The sequence below is a fragment of the Juglans microcarpa x Juglans regia genome, chromosome 7S (assembly GCF_004785595.1).
Source record: "Juglans microcarpa x Juglans regia isolate MS1-56 chromosome 7S, Jm3101_v1.0, whole genome shotgun sequence".
NCBI classification, from domain to species: domain Eukaryota; kingdom Viridiplantae; phylum Streptophyta; class Magnoliopsida; order Fagales; family Juglandaceae; genus Juglans; species Juglans microcarpa x Juglans regia.
In genome coordinates, this window is record NC_054607.1 from 16,857,794 (window position 1) to 16,873,750 (window position 15,957).

Below are 15,957 nucleotides of genomic sequence, written 5' to 3' on the forward strand. Positions count from 1 at the left end.
TCATAGCCAACCAAGACATGGAAGTAAGGGATGAGAATAATTGTTGATCGAACACATAGACATGTTCGCCTAGAGTCATGAAGATATGCCGGGAATTGACAATGCCATTATAGAGCACAACCTGTGTGTTGACCTAGCAGCAAAGAAAGTACGCCAAAAAAGAAGAGCTTTTAGCATGGAGAAGTGCACAGCCATAGCTGTGGAGGTAGATCATCTCCTAGATGCGGGGTTTATAAGAGAAACATACTACACAGAGTGGCTCTCCAATGTAGTATTAGTCAAGAAAGCTAACGGGAAGTTCAGGATGTGTGTGGACTTCACGGACCTAAATAAAGCCTACCCCAAGGACAACTTCCCCTTGCCACGGATCGATATTATCGTCAACGCCACAGCAGGACACCGAGTGCTAAGTTTTATGGACGCTTATTTAGGGTACAATCATATCTGCATGAACCAAGCGGATGAAGAGAATACGACATTTATCACTGATAGAGGTCTTTACTGTTACTGAGTGATGCCCTTTGGGCTGAAGAATGTCGGGGAGGCTTCCCAAAGGATAGTCAATCGGATGTTTAAACAGCAAATTGGAAGGACTATGGAAGAACCCGCCCAACACCTAGAAGACTTAAGAGAATCTTTTGCTGTGCTTTGTAAGTATAAAATGAAATTAAACCCAGCAAAGTGTGCTTTTGGGGTAGATTCGAGAAAATGTTTAGGCTTCATTATCTCAGAAAGAGGCATTGAGGCAAACGCTGAAAAAATTGATGCCATCTTGAACATGAAGCTGCCTTAAAACATCAACGATGCCTAACGGTTAGAGGGTAGGGTGGCAGCATTGAACCGTTTCGTGTCAAGATCCATGGACAAATGTCTTCCCTTTTTCTAGGGTCTTACGAAAATACACTCATGGAATGAAGAGTGCGATCGGGCTTTCCTTGAGCTAAAGAAATATCTATCTAACCCACCACTGTTAAAACAGCCCAACCAAGGGGATACCTTGTACGTATATCTGGCGGTATCCCCCCACGCCAACTTCGCGGTGCTAGTCAAGGAAAAATGAGTAACATAGGTGCCAATGTATTACACGAGCCGCGCATTAAAAGGCGCCGAGACTAGATACTCTCGAATGGAAATGTTGGCATTTACATTAGTGACAACGGCCAGGAGATTGTGACCATATTTCCAGGCTCATCCCATAAAGGTGTTAACGGAACATTGGTCGTGTGTTCAGTGGAACTCAGCGAATTTGAGATCGATTACATGCCCATGAGTTCAGTGAAGGGGCAAGCTTTGGCAAATTTCGTCGCCGAATTTACAGACTTCCTAGTAGAAGTTGAAGTTGCACCACACAATAACCCTGGTTGGTGTCCATTGATAGATCTGCCTGCCAAACGGGAGGAGGAATATGGGTCTACATCGTAGGAGAAACAGGACAAGAACACTACTACATGGCCACACTTACATTTAAAACTATGAATAATGAAGCCGAATATGAAGCGCTAATAGTTGGACTATTCATTGCAAAAACACTAGGTGCCATTGAGATTGAAGCAAATGTGGATTCCCAAATTGCGATAAACCAAATAATCAGGACATACGCACGAAAGGGGAAAAACTGAAAAAAATATCTAAACCCGGTATTGGAGATCCGTGACCAACTTTCCTACTTCAATCTTGAGTAGATACCAAGGGAAGATAACACCATAGCAGACAGGCTAGCCAAAGCTGCCTCTATGAGAGAAGAGGCGGATTTATCGTGGGAGTTACAGAGGAGAGTGATAGAATTCCCAGCAATCGGAGTATAGGTAAACCAGGTGGGGCCCACAGGGCCATAGTGGGCCAATGCAATATCAGAGTACCTGTACAAGGGCAAACTCCCCGAGGAGAAAGAGACAACAAAGAAAATGAAGAGGAACGCATCACATTTTGTCAAGATTGAGGGAATCCTTTACAAAAAGGGCTTTGCTGCCCTTTTGTTAAGGTGCATGTCGCCTGAGGAAGCATAGTACGTCTTGGCGGAAATACACGAGGGCGTCTGCGGTAACCATTTTGGTAGAAAGGCTCTGGTGCAAAAACCTCTTAGGGCTAGCTACTACTGGCCCAATGCCCTAAGAGACTTCAAGCAGTTTGCAAAGAAGTGTATCAGATGCCAGATATGCCCCCGTCCCGCATTGTCCCCCCGAGAAATTATTTTCTATTATTGCCCCATGGTCATTCGCTCAATGGGGGATTGATCTAGTAGGCCCTTTCCCTCCAGGCAAAGGAGGGGTAAAACATATAATCGTCGTGGTAGATTATTTCACAAAATGGGCTTAGGCAGAGCCCCTTGCAACTATAACGGTGAAAGTCGTCACCAAATTTATGTGGAAAAGCATTATCTGCCGATTAGGCATCCCCCACAACATAATCTACAACAACGGGAAGCAGTTTGATTCAGAGCAAAGAGCTGGGGATCCCAACCAAGTACTCGTCACCAGGGCACCCACAAGCTAATAGGTAGGCGAAAGTGACAAACAAATCCTTACTCGGAATTTTAAAGAAGAAACTCACTGACAGGAAAGGAGACCGGGTAAAAGACCTCTCAGGAGTGATGTGGACCTATAGGACAACTCTGAAGATCCCAACGGGTGAAACACTATTCACTCTGGCTTTTGGGAGCGAAGCAATCACCCCAGTAGAAATTGGTCTACCTACACACTGAACTCGCCACTTCAACCAACCTGAGAACAACAAGGCACTCGAGGAGCACCTTGACCTCATAAAAGAGAAAAGAGATGAAGCCGAGATCTAAAATATCCTCAACAAAAGGAAGACAACGCTACTTCAACAAATGAGTCAAATCCAGATCTTTCAAAGTAGGCGACTTAATGCTCAAAGAATAAGGAGTGATGACACAAGACGAAAGGAAACTTAGACCACCATGGGAGGGCCCATATGTAGTAGTTGCTAGCAACTGACCAGGGTCATATCGTCTTAAAGACAGTCAAGGAAAGGAGTTGCAACACTCTTGGAATGCCGAGCATATAAAGAAATTCTACCCTTGATTCTTTTATAAGATGCAATCAATAAAATAAGGTCAATAAAGGCAGATAGTTTTTTAGCTTACATGTCTCACCCTTAGCCACCAAAGTCAAGTCCAAAGACTCCCGGTGCAATCAACGGGCGTGGGGGTCAAAAGACCCCATGACTCCCTTACTTAGCCAGCAAAGTCGAGTCTAAAGACTTGCGGTGTAATCAACAGGCGTGGAGGTAAAAAGACCCCACGACTCCCATACTTAGCTACCAAAGTCGAGTCCAAACACTCGCGGTGCACTTAACGGGAGTGGAGGTTAGAAGACCCCACAACTCCCTTACTTAGCCACCAAAGTCGAGTCTAAAGACTCGCGGTGCAATCAACGGGCGTGGAGGTAAAAAGACCCCACGACTCCCTTACTTTGCCACCAAAGTTGATTTCAAAGACTCGCGGTGCACTCAACTGGCGTGGAGGTCAGAAGACCCCTCGACTCCCTTACTTAGCCACCAAAGTCGAGTTCAAAGACACACAGTGCACTCAACAAGCGTGGAGGTAAAAAAACCCGATGACTCCCTTACTTAGCCATCAAAGTTGAGTCCAAAGACTTGTGGTGCACTCAACAGACGTGGAGGTCAGAAGACCCCACGACTCCCTTACTTAGCCACCAAAGTTGAGTCCAAACACTCGCGGTGAAATCAACGGGCGTGGAGGTAAAAAACCCCGCGACTCCCTTACTTAGCCACCAAAGTCGAGTCCAAAGACTCGCAGTGCACTCAATGGGCGTGGAGGTCAAAAGACCCCATGACCCCTTTACTTAGCCACCAAAGTCATCCACAGGCTTGCGGTGCAATCAACGGGAGTGGAGGTCGAAAGACCGCACGACCCCCGTACTTAGCCACCAAAGTCGAGTCCAAAGACTCGCTATGGAGCCAATGGGCGCGAAGGTCAAAATTAATATCGCAAAACAAAGGAAAACCAAGCACCAGCATTGCAAAAAGAAGGCTGAAAGGGAGCCGTATACCAACTATACAATATGAGGCTAAAAAAAGAGCCACCATTATAGAAGCAAAACACAACAAAGAGTTATCATTACAGTCTTCCAAAATCTTGTTTGAAATAAGGAAGAAGGTAAAAAGAAGTAAAGTCTTCAAGAAGGTTGAGTCGTTGGAGGTTTTGATGGCAAAAAAGCAGGCAGGAAGGTGTCAGGCATAGTATTGCACACTGTTTTGAATTTCGTACCGCATCGGCCGGTATGGCAGAAATTTTCCGTACTGACCGCTGGGTCAATACAGGTGCCCTACACATTTCGTACCGGCCTAAATATCAGTCGCACCGACCTTAATTTCGGCTTGTATCGGCCTATATTTTGGCCGATACTGGCCGATATTTCGGCCTTCAATTTTTTTTTCATTTTTTCAAACTACAAGCTTATTTTTTGACCCTCAATTCAGACTAGGCTATTTATAATTTATATATATATTTATATATAATTTATTGATATATAGACTATTATTTTGAAATATAATTTATCTATATATTTATATATATATATATATAATTTGTTCATATATCGACTATCCTGAAACAGTACCGGTACCGAAATATTTCGTTCCAGTGTCTTGACCGGTACGGCTTCCAGTATGGTATTCAAAAAATTGGTATTGCGTCCCAATGCGTCCACAAACTGGCATGAAACCTCATCGAGTCTGTAGGAGTTGAGTTCCAAACACCTTAAGTCAATTCAAGGATTAGCCAGCAAGTGAGATCGCAAGCGAGCCATGCCAGTCCTATATCCGTATCCAAAGGCCCGATCCCTAACGGCCCTGGCGGCCATCAGTTGTGGGAGTGCATGGGCCACCTCACCCCTGGAAGCGGCCAATTCTGATTCCACTTCCAACAACTGCTGCTTCTACTCCTTCACTTTTATGTCCAAGTGTAGCATGGTTTAGTTCATTTTACTCTGCTTGGCGTCAATTTCTTTTCGGCTGTTCTTTTAGGCGGCAAACCTACCTCACAGATCCTCGTAGGACCCCTCCATTTCTGACACTTTAAAGCCAAATTGCCTACGGGCTTCTTAATATGAGGCCTTCGAATTTGAAAGCTCAAGGAGAAATTGCCAGTGGCTCTCCTCAGAGGAAGCCAACGCCTGGGCAGATTCCAAACATCGTTACTCCGCAGCAGCCAACAACTATTGAGAGGAATCAAACTATCCACTCAGGCGAGATAGTTCGGCACGAGCAGAATCTAGTTCAGACTCCGCCAGTTGCAAGGCGAAGCCATTACACATGATGATGGATTTGGCGTGAAGTAACTCACTACGGAGCTCGAATGCTTCATCGCGAATGAGCTCGAGGTCACCTTCCAGGGAGCGGATATGCCATCAGATTGCTCAAAGTAAGACTCCACCTCAGTTTTCTCAGCTTGCAGCCGACTCATCTCTTTCTTTGCAAAGAACCCAAACATCCGCCTGGTACTCACCTCTGACTCTAAGTCGACACGATCATCTACAATCCAAGCCGCCAAGTCATCCACGCCCTACAAAGCACAAGAATACAATAAAATATGGGTCGTACATATAAAGACAAGTACAATTAAGCCAATAAAGTCATACCGAAGACAAGAAATTCTTTAAGCGTTGAGCCATCTCTGCCATTGCTCCATCCTAAGGAGGGGAGCTCAAGTAAGAAGGCCCCCTCAAACCCTTTTGTCGTGGTTCGCTACCCCTCCACAGGAGAGTACGCCAAAGGTGTAGAAAAGGTGGCTGAAACCTCTACCTCAGGCACGGACGCGCCCTAGTTTACGGCAGTGGCAAACTCAAAAATATCGATGGGCTCGGCATCCTCTCCGCTGCTATCTCCTCTGTCTCTATTTTCTCCATCTCCTGTGCCCCTTCCATTTCACCTTCCCGTGATGACCCACCCCTTCCCTAGGGGTTAAGGAATCCACGTCACCATCGAATGAGGAGGGTGAAGGGGAAGGAATTGAGACTCTTTCATTGTTCGTAGGCGGAATCTCACCCTTGGAGACAGTTGTAGGGAGGGAAGTTAGGTTGGAGCCTTGGTCCCCACGGTCATCAATGTTGCCCTTCAAGAACATTGAGTCCATGGCATGACTTTGGTCGTCGCCACCAGTAGGATTTGCAGCTTCAGACGTTGTAATCCCATAAACACCCATGGAAAAGGCGTCATATAGGTCAGATAAAAACTCACCGCCACTGGGAGCTTACACTAATGAGAGGAGAGAAGGGAACTCGAAAGAGGGTGTACCCATTGAGTCCGACCCCTTGGGGTGAGATCAAAATCAAAGGTTGTGGCCAAATCAACAAGGGCTTGGCCCATGAGCCCATCAAGGTCGTCAAGCCCAGGAGACGTAGGCAGCGACACATGCATAGGAGAAGTAGAGGGTGTCTCCCCCTTTTCGGTATGATTGGCAATAGAGTCAACGGCCACTTGTAGCCTCATATTGTTAGTGGCGCCTTCAACGTTTTCAACAAGGCAATTACCAGATGCCTCGCCCAAGTACGTCAAAGACATTTTCTAGGAGTCTTAGAAGGCGGGGAGATAGGCCCCTTCTCAGAAGGCAGGGAAGTGTGCCTCTTCTTTGAAGGAGGCGTCACAATCTTTAATTTAAGCTCCTTAACGTGGGAACGATCAGGCATAACAAGGAATCTATCAATGTTTGCGGGAGTCAAGAGCTTTTCAGTCCGCATGGCACCCTCATTGTCTTTGGCCCAATTTAGGACTATGTCGACTCAAGAATGTTCTCTATCAGTTAGATCTATCAGGATCTTTTTGTCATCAGGGACCTTGCCCAATTAGCTTGGATGGAGAAGTCCCGAATGGTCATCTCAGGGGCAGGAATAAGGAAAAACTTCTTTTAACATTGTTTGGCAGTCGAATGGCAGCTTTCGAATGCCGCCAAATGTTGTGAACGAACACAAAAACTATAAATGTTACCTAATAGCCCTTTCTCATAATATAAAGATAGGAACTCGTGAGCAGTCAAATCTGGGTACATATCCCCTGGGGTTCTAGAACCATACGGAACACCACGCATGAACACAAAAGTACACGCCAAGCATGCGAATGAAGTTGGGCAGGGGCCAATAGAAGGAAATCAATGATATTGCGAATGGGGCGAATGAATGGAAGGGGCAAACCGTGGGCTAGAGCACAAATGGGGAGAGCAACCCTCCCAGAGAAGTGTTCCTCGTTGAAAATGCCTTCTGCCGAAAGAGTGAGAACCACAGTGTCGGGGACACGATTTGAGGTCCTCAACCTTGCCAAGTCTCGGGTGACAAGTGTAGAGCGCCATTGGAACCCTTCAAAGAAAGGTAAAGTTTGACCGTCAGAGGATTTAGGCACAAAATGGGGAGAAATCCCTTATGCGGTTTGGGCGGAGGCATGATTTGGAACAAGGGAAAAGCCACGCTGAGCCATTGTTGAAGAAATGGGAAGAGACGAGATCAAGATGGTGAAAGGTAGTGAGTGTTTGAAACTTAAGAAGAAAGCAAGAAGAGGAAATGATCCAAAAAGATGAAAGAAGCAGAGTGGGAAAGAGGGGAAATGATGAGAAATTCTTGGGAAGACGAAAAGGGTTACAGTGACATCGTTTGTTATTTGAATAAAAGGACAACGATAAATTGATGCGCGGGAACAGTTACAGATGACGTGGGCCACGATTTTAACATAACAAAAAGATGAATTTTTGTTAGCCCACACCTTAGTATAAAAACTAGCGGGGTAGAGTGTAGGCACAAATTGATGAATTTCCCATATGCAGGCACGAAAGAAATTAACAGGATAACTAGAAGGGATATTTAGAGCCTTGGGGCAAATAAGCCCATGCGTTGGAAGGCCCAAGTTTGAGAACTCAAGAGTTGGATCAGCACTACAAGCCTAGAGATTGGATCTTTAACCACGTGGTGAATAACATAAAGAATAGATAACATCTCCAATGGATCAGGAGAGCTATCCCACCAATTTATTTGAGAGTTATCTAAGATGAACTCTGGAGTTAGTTGTCATCAACATCTTCATACTCCTATAAATATAATCCCTGGAGGTAATACATACATATTCATTCATATACATATACTGAGAACGTCACTTCTCTAACTTAGGCATTTGAGCACTACCAGACACCTAGTGCCGCCATCTTATTTGTTGCAAGTTGTCCGTGCAGTTAGTAGTGTGAAACACGTCCTTAACATGTATATTGGGATGTGGCGTTGTTGGATCCACGCCCTTTAGAAGATTGACCAGATCAAGAGTTTGAAGCCTGGTCACACCCGCGAGAATTTGAAGCAATAAAAGCAATGGGTGATGGTGCAGCGGCTGCAGAAAGATGAAGTTCAAAGTCCAGCAAAAGACCAACCACATCACCAAGAGAAGTTGCATCTTTGTGAGCATTGATAGCAGCAATAATGGGGTCATACTCAGATCCCAGCCCTCGAAGAATCCATAAAACAATCAACGGCCTTGTGAGCAGTAGCAAGTATAAGAGACAATGTTTTGGCACACTCCACATATTCAACAACACTTTTTGACCCTTTTGACATTTTTAGATAGGGAACTAGTGAGCCAACCAAGGATCATTTGGTCAAGTTGGAACCATTGCTTATGGTCCAGGTTTGCAGTAACATCGACGGTTTGTGGAGGAATAAGAGTCGTCCCATGACGAAACCGAGGAGATCGTAACTTCGTAATATGGGAAGCACCTGCATTTTCCAGATGAAATTTTTATTGCGATGAAGCTTGCAAGGGATGTCTTGCATGGCGAATGGATTTAACATTAGGAAGAGAGTTGGACATGTGTTCTCTGTCATGGGAGACTGAGGCGTTGGAAGTGGAGGACTGGCATGTAGCCATAGATGAAAATTTGCTGGGATGGAAATTAGTGAAGCAGGTGCTTGGGAAAATGGCTGAATTTGGGTCTCTGATACCATGATAACTTTTGAATTCCCCTCACTTTGTGTTGGAGTGGTTGGTGTATTATATATTGTACAAAGAATCATTTACAAGAGACAAATCATTTATGAGTTTACAATATTTTAGGGATTACATGAATCAATCTATTAAAGAGAGGAATCCATCAATAGTCAACTCTGCTGTTATGGAAGGTTTGCTACAGCGAAGGAGCACACTTTGGTATGGAAGATTACAGCGACATTAGTGAATAAGAAATTTAAGTGCCGTCTAATAGAATCCGGACTGTCTAATATATAACTTTCATGTGAAGTACTTTAATGTTAGTATGTTGAATTTGGGTAAGTATTGTAATGTTTAACTTTTTTTTTTTTTTTTTTTTTTTTAAAGTTTCTAAAACAATGCAGGATGCTTGAAATTGGAGGTCGATGGTACTGATAATTATTTATTGTAAATTGTAGTTTTTTTTAATTATTATTCTGATACATTATTATATTATAAATTGGTTGAAGAATTTGGTGAAGTTAGTTAGGGTTGGTTTGATTCAGCTGGACTAGTGGTTGTTTAATGGTGATTGTGATTGTAATTGTGGTGATTGTTTGCTTGTGGTTGACAGGTTTACAGCGTGTTTGTGATTGTGCATTTTTCTCTTTTGTTTTGTAATGTATGTAATTTATTCATTGTATTTATGTTTTTTAATTATTTTTTTTTTACAGTATTTTTCGGATATGGGCAGCCGCGGACCTATGAAGGGGCAGGGGGGCCACGATCTCTCCAAAAGATTGGAATATATATATATATATTAATTTTTTTATAATTTAATAGATTATATTAATCTTATTTTGTGTTGGCCCCCTCTAAAAAATTATCTTGGCCCCCTCTACAAAATTATTTTGATTTTATAGATTAATTACTTATAAGTCCATTTAGATTCAATACTTGATGATTTTGTTTATTTAAAAGAACGCAAGTTACAACGTTAGACATTCTGTGTTTCTTTTGTTTGATATATTTGTATGAATGTATTTATGTTATTTCAATGATATATTGTTCTTGACATATCATATACTTTTTTAATATATAGGTTTTATTAAACTTATTTTATTTTTATTTTAGATCTTACTATCAGATTGTTCTATACTGCAGAAAAAATTGTATAGAAATAAAACAAAAAATATTTTATTATAGTTTTAGCTTTACTTGGCCCCCCTAAAACAAATTCTTGGTTTCGCCACTGGATATGGGAATCCCACTGAGCTATTGGTGATTTTTAGCTTTTATTTTTTTAACAGGTTTTTCAGAAATGGGGAGCCGAAATAGATATTGGGCCTTGGGCAAGCCCAACTCCGATCGGAGCTCCGAGCTCTAATTGCCAACTTTAAACTCTGATTGGAATCGAACTTCGACTCCCATCGGAGTCGGAGTCAGAGCCTGAAAATACCTCTGATTCCAGTTTGAGTCGGAGTTCAGAGGTGGGATTTCCGACTCCTTTGAAGTCGGAGCCTGTAATCGCTCCGGTCCAGGAGATCAGGCGATTTAGCACATGTTACCTAAATACATATCCAATAACACAATTATATATACTCCAAAGACTCCATAAAAATATTAACTTATTTGTTCAACACATATCCATATTCCTCCACATGGACACAAAAGAAATATCTCAATAAAATAAATTAAAATCTCCTAAAAAATTTAGGAATATCTATGACTCAAAATACCACAATAACATCAAATAATAAATCTACTAAATAGGACTCTCTAATAAATACTTATACCCTTTGATACTTATTCCTCTACGATCATCAAACCTTATTAGCACTTCTTACTCTTGACTTTCAGCTGAAAAATTAAAATTATATGAAAAATATTGTGGAGATAAGGGGCGAGTTATCAACAACTCAGTAAGTAGAGAACATATACTAGTATGTAAACATGAGCATTTACAGAGTTCAGAATGCAGAACAAAATATTTTTATTTTCAGAATGCAGAATCAAAACATGTTATTAAAAATATCAGAGTGAAAGTTCAGAAATATTCTTATTCAAAATTTTGTTGGGATAGTATAACTGAAAACAACATATCAGTGCCGAATTCCATATTTAACCCCCGTGGTAGGGTTGTGCAAATCCCAGCAGCCAACCCAGCAGAAATAGAATGTGAAATGTTTTCCTTATTATTTTCGGAGCCCTGAGTGTGCACACAGGAAAGACTACGTAAAAAACCACTTTGCTTCCAAAGTGGGTACATCGAAAACAGAAAAATTGGTACCAACCCGAACAGAGGCCACAATTTTACACCCGTGGTAAGGTCAGAACATAATAGAAATAGAATGTCATGCGAGCAGAGATCACATAATTTCATATTAGAGTACAGAACATATTCAGAACACAACAGAATCATATCAACATTATGTAATTATGCACAAATTTTCATATTCACTCTTTTTATATAGTTCAAAAACATAATGCCAGAATAAGCTCATGTCTACACCAGTCATGACGGCACAGAGGTGCAAGACAGCGTTGTGGCCTCTGTTGATGTTGCACGGTGGCTTTATGGTTGAGGAAAGCGGCGACCTCGGTGTTGCACCTGCGTTCGTTGGAAAGAACCTAGAGGCACTGGTTGTGAAACTGTGCTTCTTCTTGGCATGGCCTCGGCTAGGTTGTAGCAGTAGTAGGACTGATCCATGGTGGTGCAACGACTTAGTTGTGGAGGAGCTGTCGTGCATGGTGGTTCAGGGGGTTGGCAACGTGAAAGGTGGGTTCTTTGCAGCTGTGCGACCATGGAGGCTAGAGTCGTGGCTGGGTCGATGGCAGATTTGTCGTGATTGTTGCTACGTGAAGCTTGCTGTGGTGTCTAGTTGCAGTGAGTACGTGTGGCAAGAATGGCTTACGGTGGCTTCGCTGTGGGTTAAGGTTGGGCCACAATTCTGACACAATGAATAGCTAGTGAGTGGTGATTTACAGTTGAGGAAACATAGGGGGCTTACGAGTTGTGATTTGCTATGCGTGGAGGGGTTATTTTGTAGTGCTTGAGGAGGTGGGACTGGTTGAGTTTTCGTGCATGGGATTCCATGGAGGTTGCGGCTTGTTGAAGTTAAAGCAGGGGCTGCTGTAACCCTAGGGCTTGAAGGAGGCGACGAGTGCATGATGGAGAGACGTACAGATCTATATAGACCTATTTATATCTATAAAGCTGGAAACCCTAGAGAAAGAGGAGACGTACATGTGTGGGAGTGCTAGAGTCATGCGTGGTGGGGGGTAAAAAAATATAACTGAACGTTGGTTCTTTCCCACGGGAGTGGATTTCAGGGCATACAAGGTTTGGGGCTTTTTCCCCATGTTATGTGCCTCGACTCAACCTTTAAAAAATAATCCAACTTGTCCAAAAATTTTCTTGGCCTATAAATTTTTTTTTAACCTAATTATCAAATCCAAAGGAAAAGCATATTCCGCCAAAACAAAGATTATTGGCCCATAGTCTATTTCAAAAAAATAAAAAATAAAAAGAAAATACTCAAACATTCAATTGGGCTTTTCATACGCATAAGCCCAAAAATATTTAAAAAGCCAACTCGGGGTAGGGCTGGGTGTTACATCCTCCCCCTTAAAAACTTTCGTCTTCGAAATTTGTTGAACCTAAAGCAAAGTCTAAAATACCCAATCTCTCATACACATTTCACGCCTATTTTAATCCTTGATAATTCGGTCAAACATAATATTCCGAGATTCTTACTTTCCAATATTTTTACTTACGCTTTAAATACTTCATAACCCTCTTTGCATACCCATTCTTACACATAGTTTCCTTCTTCATACATTCCGAGATCTAGATCAAGTCTAAAAATATAGACCTCCACCATGCACTTAAAAGCCTAATAATAATTCCGACCTCTCCACATAATGTAATAAACTCATACGAATATCAAAATACACTTTCCAAAGTCCGTGACCTTTTGTCTCATACTTGATTCATGAAGATATTCAACTCGTGATTTCTAAAAGTTGAAAGTTCTCAATAATCCCCAAAAACTGAAAGTCTGTAACCACAAGATTCAAGTCCTAAGTGATCTCAAGTTAACTAATTTCCAAACTTCAGGAAGTTTACTCTCAAAATCATATTACTGAAACCACGCTTCCGTTGCGCACTCTGATGATTTTGCCAAAATGTTTAAAACTAGGAGTCTAATCTATTTTAGTACCTACGAAGATGACTCTTACCACACTTTGGTAGCAACTCATTTTCTTGTCTCCCAAATCCATGCACACTCATTTATACTCTTTCATTCTCAGTAGCGTTCAGATAAAAAATGTTTCGTAACCGACAATGAGGTGACATCATTGAGACTTGGATTTTAATAAACGTTTCAAGAATATAGAGTTCATATAAACATATGCAAATAGAGTTTTAACCATAAAACAAATATGTATATAATACTTCGAAATTATAAAAGAACCAATATGAAAAAAAAAATGCATACGCAACTGTAGTAACAATAAATCTCCTCAATCTAAACCTTCAATCTTATCAAAATCATTTTGTAAAGTCAACAGTATGAGTCTACAGGATTTAAAACCTCAATCGTTATGAAATCAGTTCTTAAAATCTACAAAATCCAACACCCCAAACTTCATAAGACATATTTCCTAAAACCTGTAGATTCTAAGACCTCTAGTACCAACAAGATTATTCCTTGCAATCCGCACAATTCTAAACATCAAATCTGAAACTTATTTCCTAAAGTCTGTTAATAACTCAAAACCTCATATACTATAGTCCGTAGAACTTCAAACTTTAAATATCAACACAATTATCTCTTAGTCCTCAAATTTCTATACCTCAAATCTAAATTTACTTCCTAAACCCCCAAATATCCAAAACCTCATATGTTATAGTCTGCAGAACCTCAAACCTGGCTTTGATACCAACTGTAACACTACGGCCCCAGAGGTCCGGAGAGTTAGCAAATGTTACCTAAAATCATCTCCAATAACACAATTATATATACTCCAGAGACTTCATAAAAATATTAATTTATTTGTTCCTCCACATGGACACAAAAGAAATATCTCAATAAAATAAATTAAAATCTCCTCAATAACTCAAGAATATCCATGACTTAAAATACCACAATAACATCAAGAATAAATAGGACTCTCCAATAAATACTTATACCCTTTGGCACTTATTCCTCTACAATCATCAAACCTTGCTAACACTTCTTACTCTTGACTTCAAGCTAAAGCATCAAAATTATCTGAAAAATATTGTGGAGATAAAGGGTGAATTATTAACAACTCAATAAGCAGATAACATATACTAGTATGTAAACATGAGCATTTACAGTCAAAATGCAAAACAAAATATTTTTACTTTCAGAATTCAGAATCAAAACATATTATCAGAAATATCAGAGCGAAAATTCAGAAATATTCTTATTCATAATTCCTTTGGCATAGCATAACTGAAAACATCATATCAGAACATAATTTCATATTTAACCTCATGGTAGGGTTGTACAAACCCCAGTGGCCAACCGAGCAGAAAAAAATGTGAAATGTTCCCCTTATTAGTTTTGGAGCCCTGAGTGTGCACACAGGAAAGACCACTCAGAAAACCACTTTGCTTCCAAAGTGGGTGCACCGGAAACAGAAAAGTTGGTATCAACCAGAACAGAGGCCACATGTTTACACCTGTGGTAAGGTCAGAACAGAATAGAGACAGAATGTCATGCTAGAAGTTTTCAGAGATCATATCATTTCATATCAGAGTATAGAACATATTCAGAACACAACAAAATTAGATCGAAATTATATAATTATGCACAAATTTTCATATTCGTTCTTTTTACACAGCTCAGAAACATAATGCCAAAATAAGTTCATGTCTACACCAGTCGTGATAGAAAATACTTTCTTCTTCTACAAAGTTTCATGAGTAATTCAGAACAAATAACTAAGGTTCTTTCAAATTTCTTTTCATAACAAAACAAGCATATTTTTCAAAATATGACATCAGTTCATTTCTTTTATGCAAAGTCTAGCATAGGAACCTCACTTATTTGACTTCTTAACTTTTCTGAAATTTTCCTCAACAATGCCCAAAAAATTAATCGTCACTTATAAAATAGTCATGTAACTTCCATAAATTTTCAATCAATCACGTACTTTGATATTCAAACTTGAAATACTAAATTAACCTATTGTAATTCCTCAAAACCTAAAATTTTTATAACCCTAAAATACCATCACTTCCCAAATTCATCAATATCCACTTAATTCCTCCGACTATTTAAGCTCTAACTTATTTATTATCGGAATCTAAGTATAAAAATATAATACCAAGTTATATAATTTAAAACCATAAATATTTTCTGTTAAACAACTTTTTATACTAATTTAAGGTGAATCAGAACTGAAACCTACAGTCAGACTTAGGCCCAACATAAAAGCAAACCCAACTAAAAAAAATAAAAAAATAAATTCAAAACTCTCATACTTTGGCTTATAATTTAGAGGGCAAAGTTGTCATAAACTAAAACTAGGCTTCCCTACTATCTCTATGTAAAAGGAGCTTTATGTTAAAATATATAGCACATTTTAGTTTACAGGGAGATCATCACTAGACCCAGGGTAGTTGTGCGACGGAAACTCACCGTGAGTGAAGGAGTCACGACGGAGCTGGGTGAGTGGAAGGTGGCTGACTCAACGACGAAACATTGAGAGAGAGAGAGAGAGAGATGAGAGAGAGAGCTAAGAAAGAGAGAAAGGGATGAGAGGGGAAGCAACAAGAGGTCGTGGCGCATGTCGTGAGCTTACCGAGAGGGAGAGCGGTGGTCTGAGGTGCCAGGTGGCAACGTCGAGGTAGGGGCTAGCAATGTGTTTCACGGTGGGGAGTACTTCCCCTGTTTCGACGTGTAAAAACTGAGCCTTTCACGTCCAAAGCTTATTGGTGGTTGGGCACGAAGGTGCAAGGTAGCGTTGTGGTAGTTGTTAACGTTGCATGGTGGCTTT